The sequence below is a fragment of the Euphorbia lathyris genome, chromosome 8, assembly GCF_963576675.1.
Source record: "Euphorbia lathyris chromosome 8, ddEupLath1.1, whole genome shotgun sequence".
Taxonomy (NCBI): domain Eukaryota; kingdom Viridiplantae; phylum Streptophyta; class Magnoliopsida; order Malpighiales; family Euphorbiaceae; genus Euphorbia; species Euphorbia lathyris.
In genome coordinates, this window is record NC_088917.1 from 46,008,699 (window position 1) to 46,017,596 (window position 8,898).

General features: G+C 35.0%; 1 non-coding gene across 1 annotated transcript; it reads right to left on the reverse strand.

Moving 5' to 3' along the window:
* Nucleotides 1-2,584: 2,584 nt before the first annotated feature.
* LOC136204930 (small nucleolar RNA R71) lies at nucleotides 2,585-2,691 on the reverse strand. Its single transcript, XR_010675742.1, has one exon. It is a non-coding gene; the product is annotated as a small nucleolar RNA R71 (small nucleolar RNA).
* Between the last annotated feature and the right edge of the window lie 6,207 nt (nucleotides 2,692-8,898).

Sequence of the window (8,898 nt, forward strand, 5' to 3'; positions counted from 1 at the left end):
TCTCCTTCCTTCTTTTTTCAAAAATTCTGAAATTCCTAATGAACTTTTGGAAATTCCAGACATTGAAGAACGTCTGGAATTCCCAGACGTTAATGTCTGGAAATTTTCCAGCCATCTGGAAAATTTCCAGAATTTAAAAAAGTAGAAAAAGAAAAAAGAAAAAAAAAGGAAGAAGAAAAGATAGAGGAGGAAGAAGAAGAAGAAAATAGAGGAGGAGGAGGAAGAAGAAGAATGGAAGAAGAAAATGAAAAAGATTGAAGAAGAAGATGGAAGAAGAAGGAGAGAGGAGAAGGAGAAAGAAAAATAATAAAAAATAAAATAAAATTCGTTTTTCCCAAATTACCCCTCTGCCACGTCATCATTTTAACAGTTTCCATCCATTTGCCTTGATTTTGCTAACGGTGACAACCACATGGAGGTGTTTGCAAAAAAAATACCACAGGTACCACATCGCAAATCGGCCAAACCACAGGGTAGTTATTTGTAATTAACCCTTGTTTCTATTGTGCAAGGTACTTAATTATTTGGTAAAATCCAAAGAGGAGCTAAAACGGAGCAAAAACGAGAGAGAAATCACATTTACAAGTTAAAAGGCACGTACAATTCAGAGGCCGAAACGAAGAGTTGGGAAACAATCTTAGAACGGAGAAAAAAGTCTCTGTCGCGACCGAGATTCCCAATATCTCGATCACGACACGCGTTTTCCAAACAAGGAAACGCGCATTCGTGCAACATTCTCCCTCAATCCAAAGCCGCGACCGAGATTATTGGAATCTCGATAGAAACAACAACTTTCCTGCACGTATTTTACATGTTTTTAATTCAAAACAACGCGTCCGTTCATCCGGATAGAAACGACTCTTCACCAGCGGACACAACACTTCAAATAAGACTCTTCAGCAATTATAAATAGAGCAAATATTTTCAGAATCAAGAGTTGGATATTTTGTTGAAAAAACTCTAATTCAGAAAAGAGTTAGATAGTTAGATTTTATTTTTCAATTCTGTAAAAGCAAACTTGTTGTATACAAGTTGTTCAATTAGTTTAGATATAAACACAGATTCATTAGTTTAAGTTCGAGAATTGTTCGAAGACGAGTTTACATTCTGTAGTGGATTTAGTGATCTCTATTTTGAGGATTCAGCGAGAAGAACCAGCGGCTGAAGCGCCCCAGGGTCTGACAAGCCTATGAAGTTTGAGGAAAGGATTGACAACCCGGCACTCAAATTAGTTAAAATGCTATCCAAGCTTCTTTTTCTCTGTTAACTTGTGACGATTCACAGTTCATTAATAAATTATCTTTTCAATACAATATATTTTCTACTGTTGTTATTTTCAAGTTTAATCTAGCGACATTCTTTAAAGTAATAAACTGGTGTTTTCAATAAAAAACTTTTTACGCAAAATATATTTCAATGGAAACTTTGTTGAACACTTAAAAGAATTAGGATTTATGGTTGATATGATCGATAACTCGGCTTATCAAACATAGAACACCAATTTGATTAAGGTAGCAATCTGTTCCGACCGTAGAAAGATTGTCTGCAGTTCGAAGCCCTGTAATTGCATTAAACGATAAGTTGTTACATATACATAATCTAATCAAAGTTATAAGTTGCTTTCTTTTTTTGCGCAAGCAAGTTTTGAATTCTTCTTATTCTTAAACTTAGTTCCTGTAATTGTAATCCAAACTGTTGACAGAATTGGATTCTAAATCACAGCAATATATTCCATTCAAACTAAACAAAAAACGATTTTCTAATTAAACCTAAAGAAGTGAATTTAATCTGAATTAAATAAGTTTTTACAAAATAAGCGTTCCCTGTGGGTTCGATAACTTTTATTACTACAAGTGAAAGTCGTGCACTTGCGGAAATCGCTCAACAAGTTTTTGGCGCCGTTGTCGGGGATCGCCAATTTTTCTGTAAAAAAATAAATTTTTCGTATTTTATTCCGAATCTAGGTTTACATATACTTATATTAATATTTACATATAATTCATTCATTTTACTATCAATTTTATTTTTCAATTTTTGTGTGAAGGTGATTTCAGTTCGTGCGCAGTACTAGAAGTTCATGCGCAGTACTAGAAGTTCGGGCATTCAACCGGAATCACTCGATCCAGAAATTGAAAGAACGATTAAGAGAAATAGAAATAAAAAGAAGAACAAAGAGACACAGAATCAAGAACCACAACCAATAATAATGGCAGTTCCTCCTAAACTTATGGATTTCGCTACACTAGGAGTCAATGGTGTTACAAATAGCATAGTTAGACCCCAAATAAATGCACACCAATTTGAAATCAAACCAGCCTTGCTAAATATGTTACAAAATAGTGTGACATTTTATGGACTACCTAACGAAAACCCTATTGCCCATTTGACCAATTTTCTTGAAATTTGTGATACTTTTAAAATTACGGACGTTTCTGCCGAAGCAGTCAAATTTCGCCTATTTCCTTTCACTTTGAAGGACAGGGCTAAAGTTTGGTTAACTTCTATGCCGGCCGGAACATTCCAAACTTGGAACCAATTAGCCCAGGCATTTTTATCCAAATATTTTCCCTTAGCCAAAACAGTGAAAATTATAAAAGAACTGACATCATTCACACAACATGAAAATGAAACCCTGTATGAAGCATGGGAACGTTTCAAAGAACTTCAACATTTATGACCACACCACCATTTGCCCGATGAACTTTTAATGCAAACATTCTATAATGGAATAAACCCCACAACCAGAGGTTCATTAGATGCTATGTTGGGAGGGTTATTTATGAAGAAGACATCTGCTGAAGCGAAAGAACTTTTAGAGGAAATGGCAATTAACAGTAGCATATGGCCTGCCGAATGTGCACATACACCAGTTACTCCAAAACCATCGTCTTCGACTTCGTCACCAATTAAAGGTATAATTAATCTTGACCCTATCGCGATGTTACAAGCCCAATTTTCTATGTTTTCGCACAAAATTGACAAGTTTATGACACCGTGTGACATTAATGGAAGCCCCATCCAAGTTGATATGGATTATAGTGGTGCGAATGAGGTAGAACAGGTAAATTTTATCCAAAGACAAAATCAAATCAATAACCCTTATTCAAATACCTACAATCCCGGATGGAGGAATAACCCTAACTTTAGTTGGAAAGAGAATAACAATACTGGTGCCAATCAAGGTAGAACTAATAATTACCAAAATCAATCAAGGGACACTATTGGCACATTATCTTCTCAAATTGATAAATTTATAGATGATATCGGTGGTAAAATTAACAACCACGATGAAGGTTTTAAACGAATTGAGAACAAGTTTGATCAATTGATTAAGAACCATTCATCTAGCATCCATAATTTGGAAGTACAAATTGGACAAATTGCTAAATCAATTCTATCCCGAAAAGAGGGAAGTCTTCCTAGCCATACGGAAGAAAATCCTAAAGAGCAGGTTAAGGCTATAACTCTTAGATCGGGAAAACATTATTTAGGTCTGGAAATGCCCAGAGATACTACTAACATTTTGTAGGGAAATGATTTGACGACGAAGTCCATGGAAGTAAATGGAAATTCGAAGAGTTCGCCCGTTGATGCTAATGCAAAAGAATTTTCACCAAAACCACATTTTCCGCACAAAGTCCGAAACACGAACTATGATAAACAGCTTTTAACGTTTTTAGACAAACTTAAAAATTTACATATTAATTTAACATTTATGGATGCGATAGCGCAAATTCCTAACTATGGTAAGTTTTTAAAAGATTTAATTTCTAAGAAAATAAGTTGGGAAGGAATTTCATCCATAGTTTTAACTGAAGATTGTAGTTCAATCGTATCAAGTCATTTGCCGACTAAGCTAAAAGACCCTGGATGTTTTATCATCCCGTGTAAATTGGGAGATATCGAATTCCCAAGTTGTCTTTGTGACTTAGGAGTGAGCATTAACTTAATGCCATTGTCTATATTCAAAAAGTTAGGTCTAGAAGAAGACATTAAACGTACTAATATGGTTTTGCAATTAGCGGATCAAACCATTAAGAAACCATATGGTATAATTGAGGATGTCTTAGTAAAAGTCGATAAGTTCATTTTTCTTACAGACTTTGTTATACTTGACTTTGCATATGACGTTAATTGTCCACTAATTTTTGGTAGACCGTTTATGAATACGGGACGTGCATTAGTCGATGTGTCGGAAGGAAAAGTAATTTTGAGAATAGCAGAAGACGAAATCGAGTTTAATATGAATAGAGCCATGAAATACCCTATGGAAGAATTTGTTTGTATGAAACTTGATTTGGTTGACGAATGTGTTAACGATGTTGTTCAAGAGGAAAATATTATAGAACCAATAGTTGAAGAAGAAATGGAAGATAAGGCTCCAGAACCTTTGATTCGTGAAGATGGACCAATTCCACCTTCAGTGTTAAAACCCCCTAAATTAGAACTAAAAGAGTTACCCAGCCATTTGAGATACGCTTTTCTAGGTGAAGGCGATACTCTACCTATAATTATCTCTAACAAATTGACTAAAGAACAAGAAGAAAAGTTAAAAGAAGTTGTTAGAAATTGGATAGGAAGTATTGGTTGACAAATTTCAGACCTTAAGGGAATTAATCCCAGCATTGTAATGCATAGGATTCATTTAGAAGAAGGTAAACCCCCTAAAGCAGATAGGCAAAAACGTCTAAATCCAAACATGAAAGAAGTCGTTAAAAACGAAATCACAAAACTTTTGGATAATGGAATCATATATCCGATTTCGGATAGTGAATGGGTTAGTTCGATCCATTGTGTACCAAAGAAGGGAGGTATGACTGTAGTTTGAAATGAAGAAGGTGAGTTAATACCTACGCGAACCACCTCAGGTTGGAGGGTTTGTATAGATTATAGGAACCTAAACAAGGCAACCAGGAAAGATCATTTTCCTCTTCCTTTCATTGATCAAATGATCGAAAGGATAACCGATCATGCATTTTATTATTTCCTAGATGGTTATTCCAGATTCTTTCAAATTTATATTTACCCGGATGACCAAGACAAAACAACCTTCACATGTCCCTATGGAACCTTTGCCTATAGAAGAATGCCTTTTGGTCTATGTAATGCACCCGCAATGTTTCAACGTTGTATGACTACAATTTTTAATGATTTCATTGAAGATATCATGGAAGTATTCATGGATGATTTTTCCGGTTATGGAGATTCTTTCGATGCATGTTTACAAAACTTAGATAAAGTATTGTCTAGATGTGACGAAACGAACCTAGTACTTAATTGGGAAAAATGTCACTACATGGTAGACGAAGGAATATTTTTAGGACATAAAATTTCTGAAAAAGGATTAGAAGTGGATAGAGCGAAAACTTATGTAATAGAAAATTTATCCCCACCAACCACGGTAAAGGGAGTAAGATCATTTTTAGGACACGCATGTTTTTACAGAAGGTTTATAAAAAACTTTTCTGTAATTGCCAAACCACTTACTAACTTACTTATGAAAGATTCTACTTTTGATTTTAACGAGCATTGTTTACAAGCCTTTAGTACGTTGAAAACCGCCTTAGTCAGTGCACCCATAATTGCTAAACCCGATTGGGATTTACCTTTCGAAATTATGTGCGATGCAAGCGACTTAGCTATAGGATGTGTACTAGGTCAAAGGAAGGATAAGAAACTTCATGTCATATATTATGCGAGTCACACTTTATCTGGTGCACAATTAAATTATACAACAACCGAAAAAGAAATGCTAGCAGTAGTTTTTGCATGTGATAAGTTTAGATCGTACTTGTTAGGGTCTAAAGTCATAATTTACACCGATCATGCAGCTTTAAGGCATTTGTTTGCCAAGAAAGATGCAAAACCGCGTCTTATTAGATGGGTTTTATTATTGCAAGAATTTGATATTGAAATAAAAGATAAAAAGGGAGTCGAAAACCTTGTTGCCGATCATCTATCAAGACTTGAAGATGAAAATGGTCCAATTGGTGAGACCGTAGGCATACGAGATGATTTCCCCGATGAATATCTCATGCAAGTAAAAAGTGTCGTAGCACCATGGTATGCAGATATAGCTAATTACCTTGCTGCTAATATTGTTCTAGATGGATTGAATTCCCAGCAAAAGAAGAAATTCTTTTCGGAAGTTAAAAAATATTTTTTGGGAAGATCCGTTCTTATTTAAGACATATGGCGATGGAATGCTTAGGAGATGCGTTAGTGAGTTTGAATATAATTCTATTATGTTGCAATGCCATGCAAGCTCTTATGGTGGTCATAACGGCGTAAGCAAAACAGTTGCTAGGATATTAGAATGTGGATTCTTTTGGCCTACTCTGTTTAAAGATGTTCGTTCATTTATTATCCGTTGTGATAAGTGTCAAAGAACCGGGAATTTAGGAAAGAAAGATGAGATGCCTCTCACAAACATGTTGGAAGTTGAAATCTTCGACGTGTGGGGAATCGATTTTATGGGTCGTTTTCCTCCTTCTTTTGGCAAAACTTATATTTTAGTAGCCGTAGATTATGTTTCAAAGTGGGTTGAAGCAATTGCAACCCCGACCAATGATTCTAAGGTAGTTGTTAAGTTTTTAAATGAAATATTTTGTCGATTTGGAGTCCCTAGAGTAATGATAAGCGATTGAGGTACTCATTTCATAAATAGAAGTTTTGATTCGCTTATGAAAAAAATATGGAGTACATCACAGTGTATCTACGCCATATCATCCTCAAACGAATGGTCAAGCGGAAATTTCGAATAGAGAATTCAAATGGATATTAGAAAAAACAGTTTTGTCTTCTAGGAGAGACTGGTCACACAAACTTAACGATGCGTTATGTGCATACCGTACTACATTCAAAACACCTATAGGAATGACACCATATAGATTAGTCTATGGTAAAGCTTGTCATTTACTAGTAGAGTTAGAACATAAAGCGTATTGGGCAATCAAAACCCTTAATTATAATTTGCAAAGTGCAGGTAAAAAGCGTTTGTTCGACTTAAACGAGTTGGATGAATTACGCTACTTATCTTACGAAAATGTAAGGCTATACAAGGAAAAAGTGAAAAAATGGCACGATGCCAGAATTAAGGTTAAAAACTTTAATGTTGGGGATAAAGTTTTGCTTTTTAATTCCCGATTGAAGTTATTTCCAGGTAAGCTTAAGTCTAGATGGATTGGACCGTATTTAGTTAATAAAATGTTTGAGTATGGAGCTTTGGAATTAGAAACTTCCAAAGGAGAACGATTTAAGGTTAACTGTAATCGTTGTAAAATTTATTATGAAGGAGCTCCGATTCAAGCAATTGAATATGTGGATAAATTTTATGAAATTTAATTTACTTAGTTCTTCGCTCTTAGTTTTCATTTTTCTTAATTTTAGTTCATAGTTTTAATTTTATTTTACTTTTTATTTAAGAAAAAAAAATAAGCTTTATCATTGAAAAGAATAATAAAGTTTTTACCAAAAAAAAAGAAAAGAATAATAAAGTCATGTTTTCAATTTTTATTTCATTAAAATAAATGCGTTTTGAGTTTAAAATCATTTTTATTCAAAATCTCTATAGAGATTTTTGAAATCTCAACTGAGATTTTTAGAGTCTTAGACTAGGAAAAGTTTAAGCTCGCGTAAAGATTTTTAGAATCTCCGCCGCGACTATTGGAAGAGGTCGACATACATCTTTGCTAAGTAGCAAAGCGTGTCGCGACCGAGATTCCAAGAATCTCGATCGCGACACGACAATATTTTAGTGATGTCACCTTTGTTTCTTCTATTTTTCCTAAGTTATCTGCTCTATTTCGAATTTCAAGTCAGTTTTTTACCCAAAAGGTACCAATTTAACACCTTTTCATTCTTAACAGACATAACTTTTGGTTTTAGTAACCTATAAATTGAACAATTTTCAGAATTATATTATCTTTTCATCTCTTTCAGAAATTTTGAACTTCTCACTTTCAATTTATCAAGTTACAGACACAAATATTCCTTTAGGCATGACTTCCTCTCCAAAAACTAGTAAGCAAAATGCGTCTGCTCGTAGCAAACGTGTTGATATATCATCACGTTACAGTGCATGGTTCCCCATTTTTAATGAAGATGAGGGACGACGATATCTACATTTTCTTTACGTCATGCTTTGTGGCATGATGTATATGGATGAGTTCCTAAACGATGAACTCGGAACTAGCGATGACATGAATCGCTACATTGGAAACTTAGGATGGACCAAGTTTTCGTCCATGCGATTCCCAGTAATATGTAATTGGGTGGTCGAGTTCTTTTCCACAGTACGTTTCATCAATAAACGACGAGTTCGTCTCAGTTTTCGAAACGGGGGAAAGGCATACACATTCGGATATCCGAATTGCATGAATGGTTTGGATTGCCGCCGAGAGATACAACTCAGTACCATGCTGGAAGAGATATGACTTCCCGAGATATATGGAGAATGTTGACATGATTCTGGAGATTCAATCCGCGTCTTGCTTTCAACAAGTCAATTAATTCGAACTCCATGCTGTATCTTCACAAGTATCTCTGTCACAGTTTGTTTGGACATGTTCATAGTAGTGTTGTCCGTGCCACCGATCTGTACGTATTAGGAGACATATTTCAGGGCAATACCGTTAATTCCTCAAAGATTTTGATGGAGGGATTGATAGCCGCCTCTCGTTCGAAGAATAAGACGGTTGGGTATGGGAGTATAATATGTTGAATAATTTTAGGTGCCAAGGGCACAATTTCAGTACCTTGGAATGAGAATGAATTATATCCCGTCCTTGACTACGAGTTTTTAGAAAACGAAGGGCTAGTTAAACGTGTATTTCGTCTTGGTCCATGATTTCTTTCTGCAGAAGAAAGACAAGTCTTTATTCAAACAAAAATTAATAG